The following is an 8,998-nucleotide window of genomic DNA, read 5'->3' as shown; positions in this document are numbered from 1 at the left end:
ACATTTTAAAATATTGGGACTGACACAATCAAATGTTTGTGAAGTCCATTTTTCTAATACTTTGTAAATCTTGGAATCTTTTCAAATGACACTTTCTTCAACTTTTCCAATAATTTCTGGAAGAAGTCAACTCTAGTTAAATTTAGTCAAACCCAGTCTTTCGAACCTCAAAATCATCTTGAATTGACTCCAAATTTTCTTTAAATTCTTTTGATCTATTCTACATTCTTCTAAATCTTAAATTTCTTTAGTATATCTTAACATACTACTCTGTATCACATTTTTGGCATGTCATCTTTTGATTTTTGTCTCGAGGGGCAAGATGATTGCATCATTGAATCTTTCAAAATTGGCTACAATTAATTTGAATCTTATTTCCTCATTACTTTGGGCATCTCATCACTTAGAGAATATTTTTCCCCTCTATCTAGCATCGTATGTCATCTATCTCATCTTTTGATCAACTCATCACATCTTATAATAGTTTTTGTCAAAGTTCAATGGACAGGTATCACAACAATCTAACCCTCACTCTTGAGGATCCAACCTCATTTTGGGGATGATTATATGACCCATGATAGTTTTTTAAAATCTTTTATAGACCAATATTTAGATGTTCTACCTAGACTTTGGGGGATTAAGCTCTGTTCTAGAGATAATTCCAAATTCTTACTAAGGATTAACCTTTGTTCTGGAGATGATCCTAACTTTTGCCAAGAATTAAGCCTCATTCTGGTGATAATTCTAGGCTCTTTCTTTTGATCACTATTCAAATGGATAGGTATTGAGATAGTATAAACCTTGACTCCTAAGAAATTAGTCTTTTTTTGGGAATAATTCTATAAAATTTGACAATCTCTATGCTATCAATCTTAGTATCTAGGTGTTCTATCTGGATCCCATAAGGTTAAACTTCATTCTAGAGATAACCTTTAAAATCTTATCGATCTCAGTATCTAGGTGTTCTATCTTGATCCCCTAAGGTTGAGCTTCATTCTAGAGATAACCTTTAAAAAGCTTATCAATCTCAGTATCTAGGTGTTCTACTTGGATCCCCTAAGGTTAAGCTTCATTCTAGAGATAACCTTTAAAAGCTTATTAATCTTGGTCTCTAGGTGTTTTATCTAGATTCCCTAAGGTTAAGATTCATTCTAGAGATAACCTTTAAAAGCTTATCAATCTTGGTATCTATGTGTTTTATTTGTATTCCTTAAGGTTAAGCTTCATTTTGGAGATAACCTTTAAAATATTATCAATCTCAGTATCTAGGTGTTCTATTTGGATCCTCTAAGGTTAAGATTCATTCTAGAGATAACCTTTAAAATCTTATCAAACTCAATATCTAGGTGTTCTATCTAGATCCCTTAAGGTTAAGCTTCATTCTAGAGATAACCTTTAAAAACTTATCAATCTTGGTATTTAGGTGTTGTATCTAGATCCCCTAGGGTTAAGCTTCATTTTGGAGATAACCTTTAAAAGCTTATTAATAGGTCTTTGTGTCATCAATTTTAGAGCTAATCTCATTTCCTGCTCTAGGCATCACACTTCTAATTTCTTTGAATCAAATTTTCTACTCATTTATTCATTCAAAAAGGGGCAAATGTAATACCCCAAAATTGGCACACTGCCATGCTAAACCAATTCTAGTCTATTCAATAAATCCTAAGTCCTATTTCACTCGGTAATTTTGATTATCACAACTTGACCTAAGTGTCAAAAGTAGAAAACCCTAATCTACATTAATCACATTCTTTATTTAATTCCTAAGTATTGACTCAAATTAGATACATTAAACATATTGATTAAATTTAATTTAATTATAAGTGTTCATACTTCAATTAAATTCAATTAATTCTTTCACTAATTTGTAAAGGAATTAAATGTATTTAATTTAATAATGTCCTCATTTTAATTATTGAATTTAATTATTTAATTAATGAATTTTTATGCATTTATGAGGTCATATATTATTTTATTAAATTAAATAATCTCTCCAAATATTCTCTTTAGTCTTGAAATGGAAATTTTGAGTGAACTATCTCTGAAATTGGAATTAACTTAGTTAACACATTCTCACACTCATGTAAAACTTAGTTAACTCTTCATTACATTTAGATCTGAAACACTTAACTTTCCTTATGCAAGGAATTTTACATTTTAACCAAATCTCATCTTCAATCTTGACTAGTCATTCCAATTGATCTTGACTGTCGATCAATCTTGGGATTGTATTTAAGGAGCCTTCAATTCCTCATTACAGAGGTTGAATTAATTTTACATCAAATTAATGTTAGAATCCTTACTCATTTTCATACATTTACTAGCTTAAATCTCTTTCATTTGAATCTCATATTAGCTTTAAATTCATTCATATAGTGTAAGTTGTTTTCCTTTGTTCTGAGATCAAAATGCATTTCATAAAGATCGATTGCATTCACATATAGCTTTGTAAAATCAGTCATACTAGAGGTCTAGTTGCTTTCTTCTCATTCTGAGAGAAACAGAAAAATCCTTCTATTGAAAAGGTAATAGGTCAAACTGTGCGATTACTCAAATGAATAATGTCATATTTATTCCAAGATGAAATCTCAAATAATGACTATGTTGAAGTGTGTGTGAGTATTTAAGGCCCACATTTCACATATATAGTATGATGTTGATCCTAATTTCTCTAAGGTGTGGAAAGAGTGCAAAACACAAAATTTGATAGATTGCATGATTAAGTATGATGAATATTTTATTCAAGAAGGTATGTTGTTCAAAGGTATTTAGTTGTGTATTACTAGAAGTTCTATGAGGTTGAATCTAATTAAGGAAAAATATAGTGGTGGATTGGCTAGACATTTTAGAATTGATAAGACATTAAGTTTGCTAAAAGAGAAGTATTATTGGCCATAAATGTATAATGATGATTAGAAATTTGTGTGGACTTATGGAGTTTTTCAAGTTGCAAAAGGAGCAACTTAGAATACTAGATTGTATAAACATACTTTTACTCTTGAGAAACCTTGGAGTGACATTAGTATGGATTTTGTTGTTGGATTGCCTAAAAAAACAAAGGGGTATGATTCTATATTTGTTATTGTGGATAGATTTTCCAGGATGTCTCATTTCATACCATGTAAGAAGACATCAGATGTTAAGTAGTTTGCTAAACTTTTCTTCAAAGAGATTGTTAGATTGCATGAACTACCAAGAAGTATTGTTTCTGATATAGTAATTTTGTTGGTTATTTTTGGAGAACTTTGTGGAAGAAGATGGGTACTAAGTTGAAGTTTAGCTCTACATTCCATCCATAGACTAATGGATAGACCAAGCTTCTTAATTTTTTGAGATGTTTAGTTGGAGATGAAACACATAATTGGGAGATGGTATTGGCACAAGCTAAGCTTGCATATAAATATTCTATTAATAGAAGTATAGGAAAGAAAACTTTTGAGGTTGTTACTAGAATGAAGCTTAGAGGAGTATCAAATTTAAGAGATGGTACTAGTGAAGAGAAGATAACTGCTACAAGAGAAGAATTTTTGAATTTTGTGGAGTATTTGTATAAGGAAGTGAAGCTGAAGTTGGAACAAAGTAATTAGAAGTATAAGGAGAATGTTTATAAGTCTAGAAGACATCATATTTTTCAAGTTGGTGATGAGGTGATGGTTCATTTGAAGAAAGGACAATTTCTAGTTGGAACATACAGTAAGTTGATTACGAAGTTTGGACCTTGTGAGATCTTGAAGAAGTTTGATAGTGGAAATGCTTATGAAGTTGAGTTACCTAATGACATGGATATATCTCCCATATTTAATGTTTTTGATCTATATAAGTATCATGAGTTAGATGACCAAGTTGTTGTACTTGATGATTATCCTAAGAACTAGATTGAAGAAGTTGAACAAATATTAGATTAGAGAGTTGGTAAAATAAAAAGAGGAAAAGAATACTATGAATATTTGGTAAGGTGGATGAATAGACCAGTTGAGGATGGTACATGGATTTCTCAATTTGAGTTTGATTTAGCTCAAGTTGTGACATCTTAATGACTTAGGAGAATCATTTATTTCTACTCTAGTTTTTTGATGTAGGAGCATCCTAGGTTGATGTGTTATCCACTCATTTATGTTCATTCTTTGAGTTTCTGCCAACTTATAGTCATTTTCAAGTTACAAAAATTTCCACATGCCAATAATTTTGTAGTATAAGCCAAGTTGAGTTTATCCCATGTCATGTTAACACTCAGGTTAGCGTGTTATCCCATGTCACTCTACAGTGTGTGCCAAGTTCCATAGTGTGTGTCGAGTTATTCTTCATGTGTCAAGTGATTCTTCATGTGTTGAGTGACCCTTCATGTGCTGATTTTTCCTATTTATGTTGAGTATCAACATTTTGGATGTGTTTTCTACATTTTTGGTGTGAGCCGACTTGCAAGATTTATTTTGATCATGACATTTATGATAAGATCTTTTCTTGGGATGTGTCTAGACCATTGTTGGATTAAACTTTATATTATGTAATGATCTATAATGTTTAATAAGATATTTTGGAAAGTATAAATAGGGTTTTTAGGCTTAGAATTAGGGCAATTTTTAGAGATTTTGGGTAGATCAATTTAGAGCAAAACTAGAAAGTGTGAATTTGAAGTTGGATCTTAGATCTTAAATGTATTTTTTATTTTGCCATAACCTAGAAGGTCTTATATTGGGCATGTATATTGATATTTTCATGAATCAATAAAGTGTGTTGCTCTCTCTCTATATGGTGATATTTTCTTTTTGTGTTTTCTTTCGTTGTGTTAACTCTGCAAGGTTGGTTAGGATTGTTGGGTGTGTCTTTGGCCCTAGTTATTCTATGCCCTCCTTGTATCACTTCACACTTCTCTTCTACTACTTTTTTCCTAAAAATTTCTCCTTAATATTGTCAATCAACAATGAACCAACCTTAGAATACATTTATTCTTCATCCTTAAATAGGTAATCTTGATTTTTTAAATCATTTTTTCTCCTTTTCTTTTCTTGATATTTCTACAAACTTATGATCAAATCCTTTCCTTTGATCATTTATTAAAATCTCTTTGTACATTAAGTACTTCATCTCATCAATCCTTATCATTTACACACTTTAAATCATCCAAAAAATCAATTATTTTGGCCTCAAACTTGATTCTAATCTAACTTTTTATGTCACCTAACATTTTCTATGTTATTCTAATTGGTATTCATAATGTAGCTTGGCATACACTATATTATTTCACTTGGAATTCACTATCTCACTCAACTATTATTACGCTTGGTCTCTACTAACCTTCCTTCATCAACTTTCTCAACAATAACTATCACTTGACGTATACTATTTGTTCATCTTCTTCTTATGTTTCTTAACCTTCTTCTCTAGATCCTTCATTCATCAACCAAAAGTAATACTCAATCATACTTAGAGTTTAATTTAACTCTTTTATACTCTACACTATTATTAAATATCTCTCCACTAGGTTAGATAATGTCTTAGAAATAGGTATGACATCAATGAAAAACATAAAAGTTGTTCCGATTGTAGTTTCTAGTAGTAATTAGTTAGTGAGAGAATAGAGAGGTTAGGATTTAGTAAGAGATATATCTGAGGAGTTAGAGAGAGAAAGAGACTATGAGATATGAAGAGGGAGAAACAATTGTATGGGGAGAGTGAGACAGATGGTATGAGGATAGTGAGAAAGAGTAATTGATGGAGAGAGAGAGAGAGAGAGAGAGAGAGAGAGAGAGAGAGAGAGAGAGAGAGAGAGAGAGAGAGAGAGAGAGAGAGAGAGAGAGAGAGAGAGAGATGGATTAGGGAATAGGATAGAGAGAGGGGGAGGCATATTATACATTAAGAGATATGGTAAGTGAAGGAGAAGGAGGGAAGGGAATAAGATGGAGAGGGAGTTGGGAATAGGAAGAGGAGAGGGGATAGGATAGAGATAGAGAGGGTGGAGGGAGGGAGTCTAGGGTATATGAAATGGAAGAGAGAGAGAGAGAGAGAGAGAGAGAGAGAGAGAGAGAGAGAGAGAGAGAGAGAGAGAGAGAGAGAGAGAGAGGTGAGTTAGGGGTTATATAGGATGAGAAGTATCTTAAGGGTAAAAAGTTAGAGAAAGTGAGAGATGTGAGTTAGTGATAGATTGCAAGAGGTTAGGAGTTAGTAAGACATATATCTTAGGAGTTAATTCATGATTTATTGAGTGTGTGTATGAGTTTGTATTTGAGAGAGAGATACTTAAAAATTTGTCACCATTCATGTTTACCTATTGGTTTCATATTTGGGAAACAATGTCTACCTATTATAGACCATGATAGATTAAATTTATGAAAAATAAAATTTTGATGTCATACTGTTGGTTTATCTACATATCCTTGTAGATACCTTCAATATATTTTCAACACATTTTTAATGGAGTCAATCAGACTCCATATGTGAAATTTATAGCCTCCCAAGTAAAGCCTACATTTAGTTCTTCAAAACTCAATTGGGTTTTGAACAAGTAATTTTTTACTACTTCAAAACCTAATTGGGTTTCATAACTTGATTGATTTTTGCATATATATATTTTTATTTTCATAACTTAATCAGGTCATTTGAACCCTAGAAACTCAAGTGGGTTATGCCTTGGTAATAGCCTAGAGAAATGGCCCAAATTATTGGGAGACTACTTTCCTTTAATTTTTTGTTCTTTTAGATGCTTTTCCACCTTCTCAAATGAATTCTCATATTTACCTTCATCATTTTTTTCTAATAGTGAAGTGGGTATTTCTAAAATCACCATGATAATCTTATTACATCTTCTTAGCTTTCTAACCATATAATTTTTTCTATTTTCGAACAACATTAGCATTGTAAATTTTAATTTTTTCACCAATGTCTTGAGAGTCATCATAGGCATATGTCTACCCTTAATTATTGGAAATATTAATGGGAAACTAAGTTTTGAGAGGGGAGGGTGAATTGACACTTAAAATGTTTACAAAAAAAATATTTCACCATTCATCCATCTCATAACTTAACATGTAAACTAAAATATGTAAGATTTCATCACATTCATAGCATAATATAAATCAACACATAAAAAAAAATATTTTGGTTACCTAGAAACCCACCAAGGAGAAGGTAAAACTGGGGTGGGGATGACACCCACAAATCTTCAATATTGTAGCAATAAAGTGTAGCCAATTATGGTTACAAATTTTGATTATGAACCATGATCTATCCTATGAAAGGTCTAGCCCATTAAAGGATTACAAGACTATTATGTCTCACCTTAACTAAAGGATTCAAACTTACAACTAAGTAAGCACTCTATTAGTATATTTACAAAAGCCTATCATGACTAATCAATTAAGAGATTTACCCTGTATCACTTATCAAAATAATTTAGTACCTAATCCTTTGGTTGCCACTTTCTACTAGATAAAAAATCTCCTCTTTACTAGTTCTATGCTGATCCCATTCACCTAAGATATCTTTTATGAACTCTCACTAATTGTCTTATCAACTAACTCTATTCTAATAAATTGGTTCTACAATTCTAATCCATCATTTCCACCTTGAATTCCTTCTCATCTTTGCATGTGATACTTCCCTTTACATCATGATAACTCCCTCTTACAATTTAATCTTTAAATAGGCATCTAGTGATGATATTAGTTCAAAATCAATGGCATAGGTTGGTTTCTATTATCAACTAATACTTCCCTTAATCTAATTGGCTGCATGTGTTGCATAGGGATGCATGAAATAACTTGATACTTATCTCTTAATATTGAAAATTAATTTTCATGTTGGAAAAAAATGATTTACATAGAATTTTGTGCCATTACAAACATCTATGTCAATGATTGGTAACTCAACATCAATAAACTTTTGATGTTTCACCTTAACTATGCTCTACTTATTGTAACTCAGCTTCTGAATAGCTCAGCACCTAAATCACTAAGTACACACTATTTTCTTGGCAGCTTCTATTTTCTCGACACTTGAGTGACTCAACACACACTCACTCCTTAGAACCTACTAGTTCTTGAGACTAACTATCATATCACTTGGCATTACTATCTAAACACTTATGCTTGACATTTTCTATGCACTCAACCTAAGAAGTGGCTCATTTTTAGTGATAACCAACCAACTATGCTAGATAATTACTAAGTGTTTTGTCACTACTTGGTCAAAACCAAAAAGAGATTAACCATATCCCCCTTTGACATGAATCGCAAAAACACTTTGTCATGGCATATATAATCTTCTCTCATGCATAAGTTAGATAATATGTAATCTTCTACTTATTCTCTCTACAAAATTTCATAATTTACAAAAAAAAATTCATTACCTTGTTATGTCACTCCCACTATGTAAATACTTCATTCTAGTTCTATGACTCCCTTTGAGTAGACAATTCTCAAAATTTACAAAATTGTTAAAATCCCCCTTTTTTGACACTTATGTTTTTGAGGGTGGTACACTACTAGTATATTTATGAAAAAGTAATTTATGTACTTCCATAATTATGCCTAAGGTAGAATCTAAATTGTTATTTGCTACATCTAGTGATTGAGAGTAAATTTCTAGATTTGCTACCATATCAACTAGACATTCTTGTGATGAAAGATGAAAGTCCTTCTTCATCAATATCTCTACAAAGGTTAGTTCTTTCTACAAAAATTTCATGTGTGGGGTCAACATGGACTAAATATTGATCAATTTTGATCTTTTATTTGCATCATTTTTTTGCAACTTGACAAGACTTCTCTATGTCTGCAATGATCTCTGAAAATGTGTTTGATTGGTTTCAGGAGATGTCTTCAATTGAGCTCTAGTAGATTATAGATCTCCTTGCAATAGATCAATAGTTCATCCATTTTCTTAAGTAAAGAAATCAACATTGCATAGTTTAGTATACAAAGAGTAAATATTATCCAAAACCATCTTCACACTATCCATCTTAGTTGAAAGATCATCTTGCCTTAGTTCAATTGCACTAGAT

Source organism: Cupressus sempervirens, chromosome 6, assembly GCF_028749045.1.
Source record: "Cupressus sempervirens isolate cs-2001-9-10 chromosome 6, ASM2874904v1, whole genome shotgun sequence".
Taxonomy (NCBI): domain Eukaryota; kingdom Viridiplantae; phylum Streptophyta; class Pinopsida; order Cupressales; family Cupressaceae; genus Cupressus; species Cupressus sempervirens.
Note: the sequence above shows the minus strand (reverse complement) of the source record.